Source organism: Bos grunniens, chromosome 29 (assembly GCF_055505025.1).
Source record: "Bos grunniens cultivar Pamir isolate PY7600 chromosome 29, Bosgru_T2T1.0, whole genome shotgun sequence".
In the NCBI taxonomy this organism is placed as follows: Eukaryota; Metazoa; Chordata; class Mammalia; order Artiodactyla; family Bovidae; genus Bos; species Bos grunniens.
The window spans coordinates 14650997-14674008 of record NC_141193.1 but is presented as its reverse complement, the minus strand read 5'-3'; the positions used below and the strand labels follow the sequence as shown (position 1 = coordinate 14674008).

General features: G+C 40.6%; 1 protein-coding gene across 6 annotated transcripts in view; it reads right to left on the bottom strand.

Annotated features, from left to right (window-relative positions):
• The window catches only part of ZBTB44 (zinc finger and BTB domain containing 44), a 58037-nt gene extending 35906 nt beyond the window's left edge, over positions 1-22131 (bottom strand). For all 6 annotated transcript variants that reach the window (XM_086383115.1, XM_086383118.1, XM_086383116.1 and 3 more), the window contains exon 1: positions 21603-22131. The gene's annotated coding sequence lies outside the window, so the exon portion shown is untranslated. The remainder of the gene's footprint in view (positions 1-21602) is intronic.
• Positions 22132-23012: the final 881 nt, after the last annotated feature.

Genomic DNA, 23012 nt, shown 5'->3' with positions numbered 1-23012 from the left:
CAGAATCACACTGTACGTTACTACAAATTTTTTCATGGAATCATTCATGCTTATAGGCAATATGGACATGCAATTGACACCTAGCTGACTCATCTATTTTATTAAAAATTTATTCATGGATAGAATAAAACAGAAGTAACCATGATAATCACACATAAATAATTCACAATTGCCACAACTGTTAGTGGTACTGTACATTAGTAATGGTTCTATACAATAGCTCTAGCTTTAACTCACAACTGACTAACAGCAATCACAAAACCTCTGGTAAAGAGATAACCAGTGCAAGTTCGATGCATGAAGCAGAGCACTCAAAGCCAGTCTCTGGGACAAAACAGAGGAATAGGGTGGGGAGGGGATGGGTTCAGGATGGGGGGACACATGCACATGCGTGGCTAATTCATGTTGATGTATGGCAAAAACCACCATCAGTTCAGTTCAATTCCGTTCAGTCGCTCAGTCGTGTCCGACTCTTTTCGACCCCATGAATCGCAGCATGCCAGGCCTCCCTGTCCATCACCAACTCCCGGAGTTCACTCAGACTCACGTCCATCGAGTCAGTGATGCCATCCAGCCATCTTATCCTCTGTCGTCCCCTTCTCCTGCCCCCAGTCCCTCCCAGCATCAGAGTCTTTTCCAGTGAGTCAACTCTTCGCATGAGGTGGCCAAAGTACTGGAGTTTCAGCTGCAGCATCATTCCTTCCAAAGAAATCCCAGGGCTGATCTCCTTCAGAATGGACTGGTTGGATCTCCTTGCAGTCCAAGGGACTCTCAAAGAGTCTTCTCCAACACCACAGTTCAAAAGCATCAATTCTTCGGTGCTCAGCTTTCTTCACAGTCCAACTCTCACATCCATACATGACCACTGGAAAAACCATAGCCTTGACTAGATGGACCTTTGTTGGCAAAGTAATGTCTATGCTTTTGAATATGCTATCTAGGTTGGTCATAACTTTTCTTCCAAGGATAAGCGTCTTTTAATTTCATGGCTGCAATCATCTGCAGTGATTTTGGAGCCCCAAAAAATAAAGTCTGACACTGTTTCCCCGTCTATTTCCCATGAACTGAAGGGACCAGATGCCATGATCTTTGTTTTCTGAATTTTGAGTTGTAAGCCAACTTCTTCACTCTCCTCTTTCACTTTCATCAAGAGGCTTTTTAGTTCCTCTTCACTTTCTGCCATAAGGGTGGTGTCATCTGCATATCTGAGGTGATTGATATTTCTCCCGGCAATCTTGATTCCAGCTTGTGGTTCTTCCAGTCCAGCGTTTCTTCTGATGTACTCTGAATATAAGTTAAATAAGCAGGGTGACAATATACAGCCTTGACGTACTCCTTTTCCTATTTGGAACCAGTCTTGGTTCCATGCCCAGTTCTAACTTGCTTCCTGACCTGCATACAAATTTCTCAAGAGGCAGATCAGGTGGTCTGGTATTCACATCTCTTTCACAATTTTCCACAGTTTATTGTGATGCACACAGTCAAAGGCTTTGGCATAGTCAATAAAGCAGAAATAGATGTTTTTCTGGAACTCTCTTGCTTTTTCCATGATCCAGCGGATGTTGGCAATTTGATCTCTGGTTCCTCTGCCTTTTCTAAAACCAGCTTGAACATCTGGAACTTCACGGTCACGTATTGCTGAAGCCTGGCTTGGAGAATTTTGAGCATTACTTTACTAGCGTGTGAGATGAGTGCAATTGTGCGGTAATTTGAGCATTCTTTGGCATTGCCCTTCTTTGGGATTGGAATGAAAACTGACCTTTTCCAGTCCTGTGGCCACTGCTGAGTTTTCCAAATTTGCCTGCATATTGAGTGCAGCACTTTCACAGCATCATCTTTCAGGATTTGAAATAGCTCAACTGGAATTCCATCACCTCCACTAGCTTTGTTCGTAGTGATGCTTTCTAAGGCCCCCTTGACTTCACATTCCAGGATGTCTGGCTCTAGGTCAGTGATCACACTATCGTGATTATCTGGGTCATGAAGATCTTTTTTGTACAGTTCTTCTGTGTATTCTTGCCACCTCTTCTTAATATCTTCTGCTTCTGTTAGGTCTATACCATTTCTGTCCTTTATCGAGCCCATCTTTGCATGAAATGTTCCCTTGGTATCTCTAATTTTCTTGAAGAGATTTCTAGTTTTTCCCATTCTGTTGTTTTCCTCTATTTCTTTGCATTGATCGCTGAGGAAGGCTTTCTTATCTCTTCTTGCTGTTCTTTGGAACTCTGCATTCAGATGCATATACCTTTCCTTTTCTCCTTTGCTTACATTTACATAATTATTGTAAAGTAATTAGCCTCCAATTAAAAACAAAAACAAAAACCTCTGATAAGACCCAGTCCTTTGAAGACTCCTAACTCAAACTGGTCAAGAACAGGAACTCTGGCCATCAACAGTATTTGAAGATACAGACAACTATGGAAAAACATTACACTTTTATACAGTCAATACTATATTAAGTGTTTCCAGAGGAACTGTATGCCGGACTGTGAGCTATGTCTCTGGAACTGATAGTTTTCATTCTCTTACTCTACAGATATTACTTTTCATGGCTTGATCATTATCTTAGAGCTTAAAGAGATAATGGAGGAATAGGTCAAAAAGAGGCAAATTTTCCCCCTCAATGGGGAAAAAACTCTCAGAAAATAGAATGAAGGAACTTGAATTTTAAAGCTGAAAGAAGATTATGGTTTAAAAAGTTTAGTTCAACAAACATTATCAGGTGCTAAATATAAATACTATGCTAAAAAGCCCAGAAAGGTTAACCAGTTACAACTCAATGGAAGACAGGAGTGGAGCCTCAGATTACTTGATTCTTGGAGTCTACTGTTTTATACAAAAATCACAGTTAAAAATAGGACCTGCAACCAGTACTCCTAAATTACAACAAGTACTCTTTCCATTGATTTCATAATAGTATAAGAATAACTGTTTCCATATAGGAACAATTGGAAACAGCTTGGGATAGGAAAAGGTTGCTGCTGCTGCTGCTAAGTCGCTTCATTAGGACTCATTAAATACCTTTTTAAATTGTCAAAGATTTAGTTAGGCAAATTCTGTAACAAAATGATGTTTGAAATAAAGAAACTGCTGTTGGACCAGAATTTTAAAAGCTGTTTAGTCTTTGCTGCAAAATAACCTAAAGAGGAAAAGGCGACTGTGAAAATACCAAACATTAGCCTATTATGATTATCTGACTGCCCCCCAAAAATATGTTTATAGTTACAACTCTTCAATCTGTATAGAAATATACAATAAGCTCTTTTAAAAAACACGTCTTAATTTGAATTTTCTTAGAAACTATCATCTCACATCTCCCCAATGAGCAAAATATATCATACATCATAACTCAATTGCTATTAAGGTTTTAAATTCTAGATATATGTAAAGATAGATACTCCTGGTATCCATGTCCCTCTGAATGATAAACTGCTATAAGGATAAATACATTAAGTCTTTTGACACAGTATAATGCATTAATTAAGTAAAGTCTTTTCACATTGCCCAAGTCCAATAACAGACTTCTCCACCTCATGTATAACTAAGCATTCTTTATTTTACTATACTCAATTCAGTATCAATTAATAAATTAATGTTGCCTAGAAATTAATGTTGCCTAGAAATAGTTTGGAGAAGGCAATGGCACCCCACTCCAGTACTCTTGCCTGGAAAATCCCATGGACAGAGGAGCCTGGTAGGCTGCAGTCCATGGGGTCGCTAAGAATTGGACACAACTGAGCGACTTCATTTTCACTTTTCACTTTCATGCACTGGAGAAGGAAATGGCAACTCACTCCAGTGTTCTTGCCTGGAGAATCCCAGGGATGGGGGAGCGTGGTGGGAGGCCGTCTATGGGATCGCACAGAGTTGGACACAACTGAAGCGACTTAGCAGCAGCAGCAGAAATAGTTTATATAGTAGGAAGAGCATTGCTTTGTACTTCAGACAAATCTGGATATTTGTGGTTATTACTGTTTTCTAATCTGTTTATTATTCAAGAATAGTTAATTTACAATACTGTATTAGTTTCAAGGGTAGAGGACAGTGATTCAGGGTGTTTTTTTTTTTTTTTGCAGATTATATTCCATTGTAGGTTATTACAAGGTTTTGGGCACAATTCCCTGCTTTCTATACAGCAAATCCTTGTTGCTTATGTGTTTTATGTATAGTAGTTTGTATCTGTTACAATCTCAAATTTCTAATTTGTCCCTCCATCCCTCTCCTTTGGTAATCATAAGCTTGTTCTCTACGTCTGTGAGTCTGCTTCGGTGTCCTTTTTTTTTGGCTGTGTTAAATGGCTTGTGGGATCTTAGCTCCCTGACCAGGGGTCCAGGAACTGAATCTATGCCTCCTGCAGTAAGAAGCTCAGAATCCTAACCGCTGGACCTCCAGGGAATTTTTTTAAAATTAAAAAACTGCTTTATTTTTATACAATTTTAAAGGTCACTTTCCATTTATAGTTATTACAAAATATTGGCTATATACCCCATGTTGTAGAACACATACTTGAGTCTGTCTTATAGTCAACAGCTGTACCTCTGACTCACCGCACCTTTGTATCACCCACCCCAATTGGTAATCACTAATCTGTTCTCTGGATCTGTGAGTCTGCTTCTTTTATGTTATAGTCATTAGTTTTTGTTTTTTTTTTAAGATTCCACGTATAAGCAGTATCATATAGTATTTATTTTCCTCTACAAACTTGGATCTTAATAATGTCTGTATCACTGAACTTACTGGATGCCCTTAAACTAGTTAAATGTGGCAGGAGTCAAGCAAGATAAAACAAGTACACGGGAAGTGCCCAGTGCCTAGCACACAGCATACACAGAAGAACGCCATACAGCACTGAGTGATGAATCTCTGTTGCCAGGTCTCTATCACCTTTGGCTCAACTTGTCTCAAATCTCTAACCCCAGCACCCTTCCTGAACTCCAATTCTGGGCCTCTTGTGATGAGCTAGTGCATGTGGGCTCAGTCATAGTTGTGTCCGACTCTTCGTGACCCTATGGACTGTATGTAGCCCACCAGGCTCCTCTGTATGATCAGTGAGAATGCTAGACAATTCCATCTGGATATGTCTGCTATCTTTCAAATTCACTGCCTGAAACAACTCAAATTCTTCTCAGCTGACACTCCACTATAGGATTTCTAACTGCTAATGATAGATGCTTTTAATTAACCATTCACCCAGAGCTTAAAATCTAGTACTTATTTTTGATTCATCTCCTCTAAAAATCTGGAAATTTTTCCTTAGCTACTCCCTCCTTCATAGGCAAATTCAGAAAAATTATAAATGTTTTTAAATGCCTTAACATTTAATGTTAAATCAGGAGATGGTTAGAAATTTTTAGACAAGAACCTAATAATAGAAAAGGCTCGGGAGGGGGGGCGGGAAAAAAAAAAAAAGAAAAGGCTCAACAAGGTGAACAGGCTGCTTTTCTGAGCCAGGCCGCAGACATGGTTTGTGTATTCAAATTCGCACATCAAAGAGCAGTAAAATCCATTTGTCACATAAGATAATCGTAAGTTCCAATTGCAACATAGACATAATAGGTCTATTTAGGTAAAAGATAACCAGGAAAACATTAAAATGTTTATCTGGCTAAAAGGAATAGAGCTTGCTCCAGAGCTTCAGGGGTTAGGGTGATTAAAAAAAAAAAAAAAAGGCACACAAAATTCAGTTAGGTGTTTTCATGTCTGGACTTAAGGCTTAGGAATTGTGGCAGGTCACCTCGGAACCACAATAAGAGTTAACTTAAGGATGGCAAAGCAAAAAGTTGAGAACTGAGGCTCTTGATGATGTCACTGAATTGCAGAGTAATTAACTCTGAAGCTGCCTTACTTTAGAATTTGTTTTGTTTTGAAATAGTGTTTTAACTCATTCCATTAAAAGTTTTCTGATCCACAAAATAAATATCCACATAGGGATCTCCCATAGGTACTTCAACAGGTCCAAAAGAATTAATCATCACTTCTCCAAATGTACTCTTCTTTTTCAAATTCTCTGGCCCAAGATAAAGATACAATCATTCCAAAAAGCAAAAAACCTGGGCGTCATCTTTGACTTCTACAGTAGTGTAAAAAAAGTCACTCCCTCAGATATGTCCATGTCTTAATCCCTGGAATTTGCAAACGGTTCTTATGGAGGACTTTGCAGGTGGAATGAAGTATCCCAACATAGGGAGACATCTCTGGATATCCAAGTGGCCCCTAGGTACAATCTTTAGCATCCTTCTAAGAGAGAAGTTAGAAGATATGACACCGATATCAGAGAAGGTGATGGGGAAGACAGGGATAAATTGGAGTTATGAGGCTGCAAGTCATGGAATGCATACAGTCATCAGAGACTAGAAGAGGCAAGGAATGGATTTCCCACCTTGACCAGAGTCTTTGGAGAAAGACGGTACCTGCCAACATCTTGATTTCAATCCAATGATACCAATTATGAATTTCTAGACTCCAGAATTGTGAAAGGATAAGTTTGCTGTTTAAAGCCATCCAGGTTGTGATAATTTATTACAAGAGCTGCAAGAAACTAATACAACTTCTGTCCTTCACTTTTCCTCCAAACACAGACTTGGTCACTAAGGCCTATATCAAATCAATCCTTTCTGTTTTGCCCACTGCCCTGGGCTACTTAAACATCCTGATTGTTCTCCTGCCTTTAGTCTCAGGATGTTGAGTTAATCCTTCACCACTGTTCAAATTGTTTAAAATCCAATCATTTTAGTCCAGCAATTACTTCATGCTTTAGCTATCACCCAGAACAACTCTTAACAGCACTGAATAATTCTTAGCATCTGCATTTATATCGTTTGATATCAATTGACTTCAATATGTAAAATACTTGAGATAAGGCAGACTTTTATTAGTTTATTTTTAATTGGAGGATAACTGCTTTACAATAATGTGTTGGTTTCAGCCATATGCCAACATGAAGCAGCCCCAGGTATACATTTGTCCTCTCCCTCTTGAACCTCCCACTTCCCTCCCACCCCTTTAGGCTGTCACAGAGCACCAGGTCTGAGATCCCTGCATCATACGGCAAATTCTCACTAGCTATCTATTTTACATATGGTAATGTGCATGTTTCAACGCTATTCTTTCAAATCGCCCTACCCTCTCTTTCCGCCACTGTGTCTTCAAGTCTGTTTTCTCCGTTGGCATCTCCACTGCTGCCCTGCAAATAGGTTCATCAGTACCATCTTTCTAGATTCCATATATATGTTAATATGTGATATTTTTCTCTTTCTGACTTACTTTACTCTGTATAATAGGTTCCAGGTTCATCCAACTCATAAGAACTGACTCAAATGCAATCCTTTTTATGGCTGAGTAATATTCCATTGTACATATGTACCACAGCTTTTTTATCCATTCATCTGCTGATGGACATCTAGATTACTTCCATTTCCTAGCTATTGTAAATAGTGCTGCAATGAACAGCGAGGTATGTGTGTCTTTTTCGATTATGATTTCCTCAGTGTATATGCTCAGAAGTGCAACTGTTGGGTCATATTCCCAGTTTCTTAAGGAATCTCCATACTGTTTTTCACAGTGGTTGTATCAATTTACATTCCCACCAACAGTGCAAGAGGATTCCCACCCTCTCCAGCATTTACTGTTGTAGACTTTTCAATGATGGCCATTCTGACTGGTGTAAGGTGATACCATGGTAGCTTTGATTTGCATTTCTCTAATAATGAGTGATGTTAAGCATCTTTTCATGTGTTTATTAGCTGTGTCTAAGTCTTCTTTGGAGAAATGTCTGTTTAGGTATTCTAAGGTGAACTATTATCTCACCATTCATTATATTGGTGAGGAAATCGAAGCTCAGAGAATTAATGACTTATCCAAGGTCATAAGGCTAGTAAACAGCAATTGACATCCTGATGCTACTATTTCTCATTAATACCTCATATTCTCTCTACTCTGCTATGGTTTTAGATGTTTTTCTTTGCTCCAAACTGATTTTTGAACCATTCTCTGAACATACCTTGCCTGGAAAATACCATGGACGGAGGAGCCTGGTAGGCTGCAGTCCATGGGGTCACTAGGAGTCAGACACGACTGAGCGACTTCACTTTCACTTTTCACTTTCATGCATTGGAGAAGGAAATGGCAACCCACTCCAGTGTTCTTGCCTGGAGAATCCCAGGGACGGGGGAGCCCGGTGGCCTGCTGTCTATGGGGTCGCACAGAGTAGGACACAACTGAAGCAACTTAGCAGCAGCAGCAGTAGCTGAACATACTACACATTATCTCCACTTTCCATCTCTGGTCTCATTTTGGAATTCCCTCATTTTTCTCAACAAGTCAAATACTACTCTACTATGTTCTTTCTTCTACTCTGGATATCAGCAATACCTGCCACTTGCATGCCACTTTTCAGATTATACTGTGTTTTAAAACATATTTTCTTTGGATCTTAAAAAAATCTGATGAAGGACTTCCCTGATAGTCCAGCAGCTAAGATTCCAAGCTCCAAGGGCCTGGGTTTGGTCCCTGGTCAGAGAATTGATGCTACATGCCAAAGCTAAGGATCTGCATGCTGCAAATAAAAGATCCCACATGCTGCAACTAAGACCTGGCGCAGCTAAATAAAAAAATTAAGCAATCTTCTGAAGTAGATGAGGAAATTCTTCAAAGATCAAGGAAAACAAAGATCAGAGAAAATAAGTGGCCTAACAGGGCCTAAAAATCAGACACTCTGACTTTAATCCTCTCCTCATTTTACTATTAAACTATGCTGCCTTTCCTCCCCTGAACTCCTATAGCATTTTCTGTCTTGACCAATGATCTGGCATGTGACACCACACCGATTTAGGTTTATGAGATATATGTCCTATCTCTCCAAGGAAAATTCCAGTATATATTTGGAATCAATGATACCCATGTTCTTTAAAAATCATTTTATAAATGTTTGCAGTATAAGTGATGTAAAACTAAACATATTTGAAGTGTACAATTGTTAGAGGAAGCACACAGACTGAAACCGCTCACCCTGGCCAGGCGCCACAGTAACCATTTGTGTGAGTTATTTTATGACAAGAGGTCCTAGTCCTAGAAAGTAATTAGTAAGTCACCACCAACCAGAAGAGTTCAGGAAAGGTCAAAAGGAGACACCATGTGTCTAACCACCTCCAAGGATAATTCTCAGTGGTATCCATCTTGGCTGAGCAATGGGTGCACCACCAGGAAGAATCCTGAGTCAGAACGAACCCTACTGCTCTCCGCCTGGGTGCCCCTTCCCGGTAAATCTCTTGCTTTGTCAGCACATGTGTCTCCTTGGACAATTCATTTCCAAGTGTTAGACAAGAGCCCACTTTTGGGCCCTGGAAGGGGCCCTGCAACACAATCAGGTCAGTTTTCACACAGATGTCAGAATATCAAGATAAGGTACACTTCCACGACTCCTGTAATTTTCTTTGTGCCTCTTCACAATCTCTCCCACCAGCCTCTCACCTCCACTGCTAATTTGCTTTTCATTTTAGATTAGTTGCATTTTCTAGAATTTTAATATATATAGAATCATCTAGCTTCTTTCACTGGATATAATTATTTTGAGATTCATCTATGTTGTTAGGCTCCAGAATTTTTGTTACTTCTTGTTTTCTGCTGAATAGTATTCCATTGTGTGCAATTACCACTGTCTGGTTGTCACCTAACAGAGAACAAACTCTGAGTTGTTCCCAGTTTGGGGCCATTACAAATAAAGTTGCTATGACTATTTGTGCAGTCTTCATGTAAACATACTAGCATTTTCTTAATCATTTCTGTCTACACCATTAACATGTGCTACACTCTTATCAATAACATTGCGTATCATAGTGCAGTGGTTCTCAACTGGGCATTTCTTTATGGCCACAAAAAGATCACTGTTCTTTTAACTAGCATTTTATGTATCACAGGTAGTCAATTAGTGCCTACAGATCTTGCTTTCCTACGGATCCATATGCTACTTGCGGGAAAACGTTGAGCCTGTGTATATTCTTTAACTTCCTAACACAGACAGGGGGCATTTTTAAAAAAGTTGAATAAATGTGATTTATGGTGCTTACTTTTGGAATAAGCACATTTTTATGTTCACTCATATTATTAATAAAAGTACAATTATAAATGACAGCAAAATAAAGCTTCAGACAAAATACCTAAAATATATATTTTAAGGAGTTTAACATACAAATATTTTAAAGTATAAAATTATAATTTTATATAAAATTAAAATACAAATATTTTATAGAAAACTTGTCAATATACATGGTTTAAGCAAGGATGAAAGAAGAAAGTTCATGCTCAAATTACATAGAAATATGAGTGAAGTAGTGAAAATTACAACTTACCAACTTCCTTCTCCAGAAAGTTATTGTTAAAAAATGTTTTTCACTATCATTTCCTTTAGAATCAAGTGTTTTGGACAAATGCTACAGTGCCTCATACTTTAAATTTTGTTCTAAGAAAAACTGTCACTATGTTGTCAATCTAACCAAAAACAAGTATCTGTATTTTTCCATGAAAGGAATCACACCTTTTTTTCTGAATGGAGTACTAAACTTTTTCATATGAGTACTCATATTTGAGAGCATGAACACTAATAAAAGTGCATGTGATCTTTATCTGACAACAGTTTAACCCTCAAAGGTCTTCCTTAAGTCTTTATTTTTTACAAATAATTCCAAATGAATTACTGTATCTGAGTTATAAAAAAAAGGTCATTTTAACTTTTATAACTAGCCACTTTTTAATCAAGTAAAATTTTTAATTATTTTATTCCATGAGTTAAGTTTTCTAGTTCAGCACTCTGAGAAAAAGAATGAGATTTACCTGGAGTTACAGCAATAAATCAATAAAACCAGTAACATTATTAGAAACTCCTCTCATTGCTGGTAACCAGAATTGTGCTTATTATTAATTTCTACATCCAGGGAAAATACATTAATATACACTGAGTAACTCCCACCAAGTGTCTTTATCTCACCGTGGTCACAATTTTCAGGAAAGAATTTTTAAGATCCAGTTAAAAGGAGGAAATAGAAGTAATAAAACCAGGATTTGAAGAAAGATCTGACTAAAAAACACAGATTCAGTCCCTTGTCCCCAACTTAGAAGTTGCCATTTACAAGAATTCAACCACAGTACTTAAGGAATACTAGCAATTAACATCAAATCATTTTTTACTAAAAAGAAAGCCTGAAGAAAGGGTATATCTTATTTCAGTCTCTTGGATCCTTAATAAGCAAGTCAAATTTAAGTCACTTTTATAGTCAATTAGCATTTAAAGAGCTCTGTATTTCCCTAAAGAGTTTTTAAGTGTTCATACCAAGTCCTACTCTGCGTGCTTTAAAATATGTACACTAGTGACTTTACCTAAAACACTTTTGCACTGCTGTCTTATGAAGCGTATCCCCTAAAAGATATGTTGAAATCCTAATCCCCAGTACCTGAGTATGTTACCTTATTTGGAAACAGGCTTTTTACAAAAGTAATCAAACTAAACTGAGGTAGTTAGGATGTACTTATATAAAGTAAAATTCAAAGACAGAGGCCATGTTAAGACTGAAATTATGCTGCCACAAGCAAAAGCAAGGAGAGAGGCCAAGAAGAGCTCCTTCTCTTGTAAAGTTCCTTCCCTTAAGAGGAACCAACCCTGCCAACATCAAGATTTCAGACTTCTAACTTCCAGAGCTGAGACAAAATTTTCTCTTTAAGCCATCCGGGTTGTGGTACTTTTGCTAGAGCAGCGGGAGCAGACAAATATGTGTCTGTTTTTCGAAATACTGTAAAATATAGCTACATTAAATTTTAATGGACTAACAGACATTTCAACTAAAAAGAAGAGAGACTAGGCTTCCCTGACAGCTCAGTTGGTAAAGAATCTGCCTGCAATGCAGGAGACCCTGGTTCAATTCCTGGGTTGGGAAGATCCCCTGGAGAAGGGATAGGCTACCCACTCCAGTATTCTGGCCTGGAGAATTTCATGGACTGTATAGTCCATGGGGTCGCAAAGACTCAGACACGCCTGAGCAACTTTCACTATCACAGGACTGAAAAAGCAAGCCCAACTACATGCACTTTATATAAGAAATCTACTTTAAATAAAAAACCAAAGAGGTATGTTAGAAGATATACCATGCAAACTGTAAGTACTGGAAGGCAAGAACTGGCTATCCCTATTGTGAAGGAGATCAGCCCTGGGATTTCTTTGGAAGGAATGATGCTAAAGCTGAGACTCCAGTACTTTGGCCACCTCATGCGAAGAGTTGACTCACTGGAAAAGACTCTGATGCTGGGAGAGATTGGGGGCAGGAGGAGAAGGGGACGACAGAGGATGAGATGGCTGGATGGCATCACTGACTCGATGGACGTGAGTCTCAGTGAACTCCGGGAGTTGGTGATGGACAGGGAGGACTGGCGTGCTGCGATTCATGGGGTCGAAAAGGGTCAGACACGACTGAGCGAGTGAACTGAACTGAACTGAACATGAGACAAAGTATACTTCATGACAAAAAGTATTACCAGTGACACAAAATCATTGGTACACATTTCAAGTGCAACAAGGTATGTTCACCAATTGGACCATGAAACAAATCTTAATAAATTTTACAATGAATGAACGCACCCAGAGTGTGTTCTCTAATCACAAATTAAAAAATTAGAAATCATTGAGCTATCAAGAAAATTCCAGGTATTTTAAATAACACACTTCTAAATAACCCATAGTAATGAAGGAATCAACAAAGGAAATTAGAAAGCTTTGTTTTGTCTTTTTTTTTTTTTTTTGCCACAGAGCATGTGGGATCTTAATTTCCCAACCAAGGACCAAACCCATGGCCCTTGCCTTGGAAGTACAGTGTCTTAACCACTGGACTTGACATGGAAATCCCTGGAAAGTATTTCTAACTGAGTAATAATGAAAATACAACATTATCAACATTTGTAGAATGCAGCTAAAGTAGTGCTTAGAGTAAAATTTATAGCTTTAAATGTACACAAAGAGAAGACGGTCTAGAAATCAATGACCTATCCCCACTCACTTGGCCATCTCACATTCATTAACATGACTACTATAAAAGACAAAGTAACAGAAGATAAGTGTTGCCTAGGATGTGGATAAAGAGCCCTTGTGCACTGTTGGTGGGAATGTAAGTATAGACACTATGTAAAATACTATGGCTGTTACTCAAAGAAATTAGACACAGAATTACCATGTGATACAGCAATTCTACTTCTGGGTATATACGCCAAAGAACTGGAAGCAGAGACATGATCATATACTTGTAACATGAATGTTCACAGGAGCATTATTCACTATAGCCCATATCTATCAACAGATAAATGGATAAACAAAATGTGGTATATATATATATAATGGAATATTATTTAGCCTTAAAAAGGGAGAAAATTCTGATATATGCTATGATATGGATGAACCTTGAGGATATTACACTAACAAGCCAGTTTAAACAAATACAGTAATACATACCATCCACTCACATTCACAAGTCTTCTTTCAGCAAAATGAGAAAAAGAGATTTGGATTCAGGTACCAAGACACTCATTCACATACACACACATACCCTCAAGATAAAAGCAACTGCGAAAGACACAGGGCCTTTGCCTTCCAGATCTCAGGGAGTATTGATTGATACATTTTCTTTCACTTACAAAGCACAGCTACAGATCTCTTAAGTTTTGCAAATAACCCTGGGGGACTGTAAGATGAAGTAAAAACTCTGATCATCTACACTTAATTATTCACGGCTGGTGTCACCAATTAACAAGCAAACAGCAATTCAAACTGTTCTCTCAGTGTCACAGTTTCCTAGCACCGAAAAGGGGAGAATCCCAACCAATGTCCCATCAGAGATAAAGCTGAACGAATGACCAAGGATAGTTCAAAAGGGAAAATCCTAACCAATGGACCACCACAGGCGAAACCTAAGCAATAAGAAAGTTGGTATTGTCACATCCCAGACCTGTTATTCACCAAAGATGTCTTAACTGGCCAACGCAGGTACTAACACACATACAAACAACAAACACATTGCCCCACAAAGAAATAATCAGACGAAATGCAGCCCAGAAAAAAAGGACCATATGTAGCTTATCCCAAAGTGACATACACAAAAACATAAACAACAACTAAGCTACGGTAACACAGAAAAGCAGAAGAGGTGTGGTCTAAAATTCCACTTCCACTCCCAAATGGAGGCCTTCAAACAAATGGGCAAGCCTAGCTCTGGAAAAGCAAACGAACCGGTTCCCAAATCAGGCAGTCTAACAATTCCTCTCTTCAACAGGGTACGCCAATCAAATGCAAGACAAATTGACTTGAGAGAAAGCCCAAATTGAGGCCAGCTGTATACACCAGAGTGACTTACCCTAAAGTAGCTCACTTCCCGCCTAGGAAGCACTCCAAATGTGAAACAGGAGGGAAGGTGGCAGGGCACAGCCTTTAAAAGAACAACATAGCCCGAGGACATGACATAAAGCAAGTAGGTCCAAGGTGGCAGACAAGTCTACTTCCACTAGACACTAAGCCTCACTCACTATAACAATCAGCACGCTAAATTAAACATCCACAGGCGCCAAGATAGTTCCAAGTGTGTGTGTGTCTGTGTGTGTTAGTTGCTTAGCTGTGTCTAACTATTTGCGACCCCACGGACTGTAGTCTGCCAGGCTCCTCTGTCCATGGGATTTTCCAGGCAAGAATACTGGAGTGGGTTGCCATGCCATTCCCTAGGGGATCTTCCTGACTCAGGGACTGAACCTAGATCTCTGGCACTGCAGTCAGTTCCTTTACCATTTGAGCTACTTGGGAAGCCCCCAAGATAGTTCCAAGGCTGACTATAAAGCCCAAAAAGTGGGCAGTGGCCCAGTTCTTGGAACTCTCTGCCCCTTCCCCAAAATAGTTGGAATAATCCTCCCACTCATGAGCCTAATGAAATTATCCAGCCTACAAAACTAAACATGCCACATTTAACAGAGGATAGTTCCAAATAGGGGCTAACCTGGTAGCTCAGTAGTATGAATCCACCTGCCAGTGCAGGAGACACAGGTTCAATCCCTGATCCAAGAAGATACCCTGGAGAATGAAATGGCAACCCACTTCAGTATTCTTGCCTGAAAAATCACCATGGAAAGAAGAGGCTGGTGTGCTATATAGCCCATGGAGCTATAGTCCAAGGAGCTACAAAGGCTCTGAACACGACTCATCAACTAAAAAACAACAAAGTTCTGAACAAGCTTGCTTGCTAACAGTAGGTGATAATCAGATACTTAGGTTAAGATGTGAATCAAGGGAAAATCATTTTTACAAAGAATTACATTGTTTCAGAAGCCAGAGGGTAGTAGTTCCACAAAATCTTGATTCCAAAGATTCAAACTCTTGGTTATATGTAACCTCAAGTTGTTTGTAAGCTGACTGCATCAAAAACTGTTAAAACCAAATCATGTCAACATTAAAAAAAAAAAAACCTACATACACCATTTAATACCTATAGACAGATAACAGTATAGAATATTGAAACTGGGGTATCAAACATTTGTAATTTTAAGGTTTTTTTAAAGGTATACATTAGTAAAATGGAAGAATACTCAATATGGAAACAGAAATGATGTTCTCCTAGAAAACTGAGACATTAGTTTCATTCATCAATTTTCACTCTATAGAATTTGGAGAAGGAAATGGCAACCCACTCCAGTATTCCTGCCTAGAGAATCCTGTGGACAGAAGAGCCTGGTGGGCTGCTGTCCATAGGGTCACAGAGTCAGACACGACTGAAGCAACTTAGCACACATGCATGGGAGAAGGAAATGGCAACCCACTCCAGTAGTCTTGCCTGGAGAATCCCAGGGACAGGGGAGCGTGGTGGGCTGCCATCTATGGGGTCGCACAGAGTCGCACACGATTGAAGCAAATTAGCAGCAGCAGCAAGACAGAATTATCAATGCGAAGGACCACAATGATGTAAGTCAGTGATTTACTCCAGAATCAGTTATGTAAAAATGTGCTGGCTGAAGTCACCTTTGGCACTAATAATAATGTTAGTGAAGAAAGTGCCCATCAAGCAGGAGTGTAATATAAATTTAATGTATCTTTATCTTTTTAAAGGCACATAAACAATCACTATTTTTAGATGCCATGACTAAAAATCCAGAGATTTCCAGCTCATTATGGAGTGAAGTATTTCTGATATAAAGAACAAAGGAAAAAACGAAAGTGGCTTTCAGTTTAATAGGAGATAAATTTCAAGAAATCAGTCAAGATACAAGAAGAACTGTTTCAATCATGAATGTGGTGGTTGCATGCATTAAGACATCCCATTATAGCATATATAAAGATATGCTCACTTGTAGTCTACAAAATGCCAGGAAACCACGGTGAGGGGGGGGGATATGTATTTATATATATACACACACATATATTCAATATGAAATCCCTTTACAATAATCTCTGATGCTTCCCCATTTTCAGTAACAAGAGAATTCTATCCTTTACAAGGCTAAAAAGACTTCCTCAAAGTTTAAAACCTCCAACATTTTATTATGGAAAATTTCAGATGCAATCTTCAGTGCTGCGGTAGGACTAATGTCAGTCATGTATTTCTTGTGATTCATGCTGAATGAAAATATATCCAATTTTATGACACATTTAATTGTGAGATGCAGTAATGTGTTAAGTGCAACACCAAAGACAGACTTTAGTTTGACGCCTGGATATCACTTTACTTATTTGCAAAGATACAAGTGGCAATAACAAAGGGTTAAAGTAGGATCTGAATGAGATGATGTATGAAATATTTAGCATGGTGATACCTTTTTGAAAGGCTCAACAAATGCTGGCAATTCTCATAACTGTATGAGCCCACTCAGTCTACCAAAACAGTTTCCAGCTGCTATGTGTGAGAATATACACCTATGCTACTGTTTGTGGCACTTTTTCATCACTTTGTGTTTCCTAATAATCTTCAGCAGTATATTTTACCAAGATTAAAGACAGGATAAAGGCAAATGGGCCCAATGCATAAGCATTGTTCATTTCCCCACTCCGTTCCCTGAGGAAGAATGTTTGCTCTGTTAACAAAAGCAGTGGTGGTGTACAGAGGGAACCACACCGTGCACTCATCTTTTCCTGGGTGATAGGCAGCTGATAAACTCTGTAATTGTATTCTCACTTCAGACAACCATTGACTGCTCCTTCTTAAATCTTCATTTGAAGGCATAATTATAGATTCTATCACATTTTGCCCAATCAAAAAAAAGTACTATCTTCACTGATCACACATCCAAATACCTTTTATATCTGCAGATAGCATATGTACGTCAGTTCTGTTGTGTTACATATAAGTAAATGGATTTATAAAACTGTATCAACTGTCTGCCTCTTTGAAGACATGATTTTCAGAATTCCCTGGTGGCCTAGTGGTTAGGATTCCAGGCTTTTGCTGCCAGGGCCCAGGTTCAATACCTGGTTGGGGAACTAAGATCCCACAGGCCACATGGCCAAAAGGAAAAAAGAAGAACTGACCCATCAATAAAGTGATTTTTCAAAGTAAAGCTTGCAAAAATAAGCCTGAAATCTACTTCTCTGCTCACCTCTAAAGATTAGTCTAGTGCTTTCTCTTTGCCAGAGAAATCGGAATGTAACTGCAAAATATAAATGTACTCCAATATCACTTCACGTTAAGTAACACACTCTGTCCACTGTTAATCCTCTTACAGTGAAGATATATGAATCTATTAGATATTAAAAGGTATGACAGAGTTAAATAACACTACATTTTAAAACTAACTCGGGTAAGGCCTCTTTAAAAATACTTTTAAAATATTTGACTTCTGAACCTTGTATATAGTTTATATGGCCTTCCCTGGTAACTCAGCTGGCAAAGAATCTGCCTGCAATGCAGGAGACCCCTGTTTAATAACTGGGTCGGGAAGATCCTCTGGAGAAGGGATAGGCTACCCATTCCAGTATTCTTGGGCTTCCCTAGTGGCTCAGATGGTAAAGAATCTGCCTGCATTGAGGGACCTGGGTTCAACCCCTGGGTTGGGAAGATCCCCTGGAGGAGGGCATGGCAACCCACACCAGTATTCTTGCCTAGAAAATCCCCATGGACAAGCCCCCCTGGCGGGCTATAGTCCATGGGGTCACAAAGTGTCAGACATGACTGAGCGACTAAGCACATATAATTTATATACTCAAAAATAAAATTTAAAAAGGGAATCCTTCTATACTGTTGCCGGGAAGGTAAACTAGTGCAGGCACTATGGAGAACAGTATGGAGGTTCCTTAAAAAACTAAAATAATGCCACGAACCTAGAGATTACCATACTAAGGGAAGTAAGACAGAGAGAGACAAATATCATACATCACTTATATGTGGAATCTTAAAAAAGTGATATAAATGAACTTATTTACAAAACAGAAACAGACTCACAAAAACAAAACTTACGGCCACCAAAGCAGGGAGGAAATTAGGGGTTTAGGATTAACAGATACACACTACTAGATATAAAATAAACAACAAGGACCCACTGTATGGTACAGAAAACTATATTCAATATCTTGTAATAACCTATAAAGGAAAAGAATTTGAAAAGAATATATATATGTGAATCACTTTGCTTTATACCTGAAACTAACAAGTTTCAAATCAACTATACTGCAATAAAAAGTTATTTCTTTTGGGGAAAAAAAAAAAGAAAACCATAAAATAAAAAATGGAACCAGTGAACCATATCAAATTGGCAGCATAACCAGAGAAAGTACTTCAAGTGACTTCTGAACACAGTAAGTACTCTGATTACACAGCCTTCATGCAATATATTCTAACGACAAGAATAAATGCAAAGAAATCTTAAAACTTTACTCAGAAGTTTACTGCTAGTAGTGATATTGGTAAAATATTGAAATGATTTTAAGTATATATAGTAGGATACGGCGAGAATGTTCATTTTATTAGGAACTACGATTTTTAAGACAAAAGACAAAGAAAAGAAAAACCTGCTATGTTAAATCTGAATTGGATATATCCCTATGAATTTGCTTAAACAAACAAGCAAAACACCATTTTTTGTTCTCCCTTCTCAAAGGGCCTAGACCCAGTGACACTCCAGCAGTATGAATATGCCAAACAGTTAGATCCTGGTTTCTATACAACATTTCTCACTAAAAAGAGTCAAGACTTCTTGGATGAAAAGCCCATTCCAGATCTGGGACAAGGAAAGTAACAAGGCGAGCCTGGGATATTCTGCACCAGAGAGTGTTCCAAGACTAATGGTGAGCAGGAGCATTAAAAAGACACAGGAACCAACATGAAAGGGTTTTACTGCCCAAATTTGGGACAGTTTGATCATCAAAAAGAAAAACGACTGTAACGGTTATATTAAAAAAAAAAAAAATCAAAACTCATCAGTCCATAGTATTCCCACAAAAAAGAAGAAAAAAAATCTGATTTGCCACCATTATGCAATGCACGCAGTGGGGGTGACTAACTCCCGAACTCTTTACCCTGAATATTGATAACTAAAGGGAGGACATTAACATTTTTAGGAGAAAGTTCAGTTCACTCCTAGTTAATGAAAGAAATCTTGACAGAAAATCTCCAATAAAATAACTGATTGAAGCAACAGTCATCAATGGGTGCTATCACAGAGCAAAAGGTACCCAGAAACAGGTTGTTTGCTTGGGGTCAAGATATTACCCCAAGATCATATACAAATCACAAACAGGCAAACCAAACCGTTACAGTAAATCTGGAAGTTACCACTTTGAGCAAGTGGTCGCATTTAGTATCCTAAATACTGTAGCATGATGTAACATAAAAGTACATAGGTACATAGCATCATCTATGAAATATTCTTGCCAAATAAAAGTTTTCCTTAAACTAATCTAGCTTTTCTTTAGACCTAACTTCCAGTAACAGGAAAATTAGGACAGAGAATTACATTAAATGACACCATCAGGAAACGGACAAGTCCCAAAAGTGGGAGCATTCTTATAAAGCAAGTGGTTTGGTTCACTGGCAGAATGAAAGGAGATGGGTACTGGTCTTCTAAAAAAAGGATCCAAGGCATAATTAACAAATACAATGTGTGAATCTTAACTGAATACAGCTGGGGGGTGGGGTGGGGGTTGATTTCCCAAAGAGACCCCAGATATTTGCATATGGATTGCTAATTTAGAAAAGTGTTGATAATGATACTGGGGTCAGTATAACCGCAGGAGGAAATATTGGAGTGTCATGGTGTTTGCAATTTACTTTCAAGTGATTACACACAGAAAGGGAGGGAACAACATGGCAGAAATGTCAATCACAGAACTTAGGTACTGGGATATTCATTGAAATTTTTCCTCAATTTCAAAGAGACTGATTATTTTTCATAAATAAGTGTTAAAAAAAAAAAAAGGTGTACCTGTACTGAAGGTACAGTAGAAAACACACCTACACTGGAAACATATCTGGGTATAAATCTCACCTTTATCACTAGTTGTGTGGCCTAAAGCAAGTTACTTAACATTACTTAAGTTTCTCTCACCTGTAAAACTCAATATCATCTAAGTCATTAGGTTGTTCTGCAAATCAGATCAGATATGGAAAAGGTTCTCATAATTAATGCAAACACTGATAAATATAAGACTAACAATAATAATAACAATAACAAAACATATAATAACAAAACATTCCCTTCATTATTGCCCCATTCTATGATTAGGAAACTACATCAGGTAAAATTAAATATCCATTGGCAGTCAAAGGGAAGTAATGGGAGCAACTGACTGTATAAATGAAGATATACACAGTATTTTTTTAAATGCAGTAATTCCAACTGAAACTCTCCAGACAAAAAAAAACCCACCTATCCAAACTATTAGTAGCTCTCAAATTGTGAAGTCTGCTTTTGGTATTAGCCTCTATCCGAATAAAACAGTAAGAAAATAAGTGGAAGTTAGAATGTCTTCTTGACCAAAATCTATAATTCACTTACATGCCGAAAAAAATGTAAGCTTTGGCCTTCATTTCTACAATTAAGTTCCAATAAGGCACACCATTATTAGGCTTTATTCTAAATTCTGGTTAAGCTTCAAACCACTAACAAGCATGCCGTTTCCTTCTAACGTACTCATCATTTCACTCGCAGGTAACCCTTTTCTGGTTAGGCCAGCAGAAAACGACTAGACGCAGACTGTGCCCCAGGTTGGGAAGAAAAAAGGTTTTCGTTTTTTAAATAAATGCCACCCCTTTCTTTCCAATACGAAAGAAAAAGAAGCGGGGGAGAGAGGGGGAGCTGTGTGTCTCGGCTCGACCAGGTGAGACGCTAGCACCCCGCCTCCTCGGGGTCAGGGTGCTGAGCACACGCGCGCGCGGTCGAGGGGCGCCCTGGGAGATCGGGGTAAAATCTCCCAGACGGCGGGGCGCAGGGCCAATCTCCTCCCTGAAGGCTTAGACGCCTTTGAGGGGAACCTGCGGGGTGTCTCCCGGGGCGGATGGGGGTGATGAGACCCGGCGTTCCCTTCCGCCCAGCACCCAGATGGGGGGCCGCCCGAGGGCACGGGCGGCGAGGAAGGGCCGGCCTTGCCCTCCCTTCCCGGTTACCTGCGGGCGGCGGTGCCGGAGGCCGGAGGCCTGCTGCTCCTCCTCCTCCTCCCCGCCAGGCTGAGGCGGCGAGGTGGCGGCGGCCCGGGGGGAGGGGGCGGAGCGCGCGGCCCGCTGCCTCTCTCCTCCCCCGGGAGGCGGAGGGGACCCTATCTCGGGCCGCCGCGCCTAGGCCCGTGGACAGCCTGCGGCAGGGGCATGGCAGCCCCCAACGGCGGCAACCCTGCGAGGTGCGAGAGAGCGAGGCAGAGGGAGGGGAGCGCTCCGGGGGCCTGAGGGGAGGAGCGAGGGGGCCCGGCGAGCCACGCGCGGGCGGCCGTTGGGGGCGGTTGGCCGAGGGCAGGCAGCGGTTTGGGGAGCGCGGCGACGGCTCGCGTTTTCCCGGCGGGGCGGGGTGGGGAAGGGGAAGGGGAGTGAGGGGGAGGGAGGGGGAGGTTGGGAGGGAGCCGCCGCCGCGCGCGTGCGGGCCGGCGCCGCCGCCGTTGCCGCTCGGCTCACTCCAGCCTGTTTGGGGGCACTTTGTTTGTGTCCCACAATGCTCTGCGCGGGCGGCCGGGCTGGGGAAGGGGAGGGCGAGTAGGCGGGGCGCGAGCGAGCTCGGGGGTGGGGCGCGAGCTCGGGGTGGGGGGGAGACGCGGGTACTGCGCAAGCGCAGAGGAGGCCGCTCTCGGTATCTGTTACTTCAACCGTGTGCGACTCAGTCTCCTGAGACAGCCGGGGCTGATACGGCCGGTGCATCTTCACAAGTGCCGAGTTACCTTTACCCGCCACCTGGCCAATTCGTCCTTCCTATGCTCGTTCGCTTAGCCGGCTTCTCGCTCAACCTGACAAGCATTTCTGGGCAAGGTTCACAGCTATTGCTTTTTTTTTTTTTTCTTCTTTGAACTAAAACCGAAACAGACTCTGTTTTCTCGAGTGGTTTCTGTAGAGGCGCTGAGCCGGAACACCCCAGCCGCTTCCTCTCGGTGAGAGGGTGAGCTCGTAGTCAGCCCATTTCTCACACACGGAAACTGAGGCCTGCGGAGAGGCGGCCCCAGACAGGTGAGGACGCCGAGCCCCGCCGGCTCCCGCGCCCGGCCGGCTTCCGACTCCCTGCGGCCTCGGCGCATGGGGTTGTTCTAGAAAGTCCCTGGGCCGCCTGGCGGGACGTCCAGCTCTGAAATGGATGGCGAGATCCACCTCGTTCCCCCAACACGAGGGCACCTAGAGCCGCTTCCCATCTAGGCCTGTTCCTTCCACACCTGGAGCCTCCTTGGGTTCCACCTCCACTAACCTGACTTTCCGACGAGGGCGTGTTCCGGACGCCCCGAAGTGATCAGTTCTGCCGGGGCCTCGAGAGTTCTCCGTCACCTGCAGAATCGCGCCCAGGATTAGAGCTCCCGAGACCCCATGCCTTATCGTCCCCAGGCG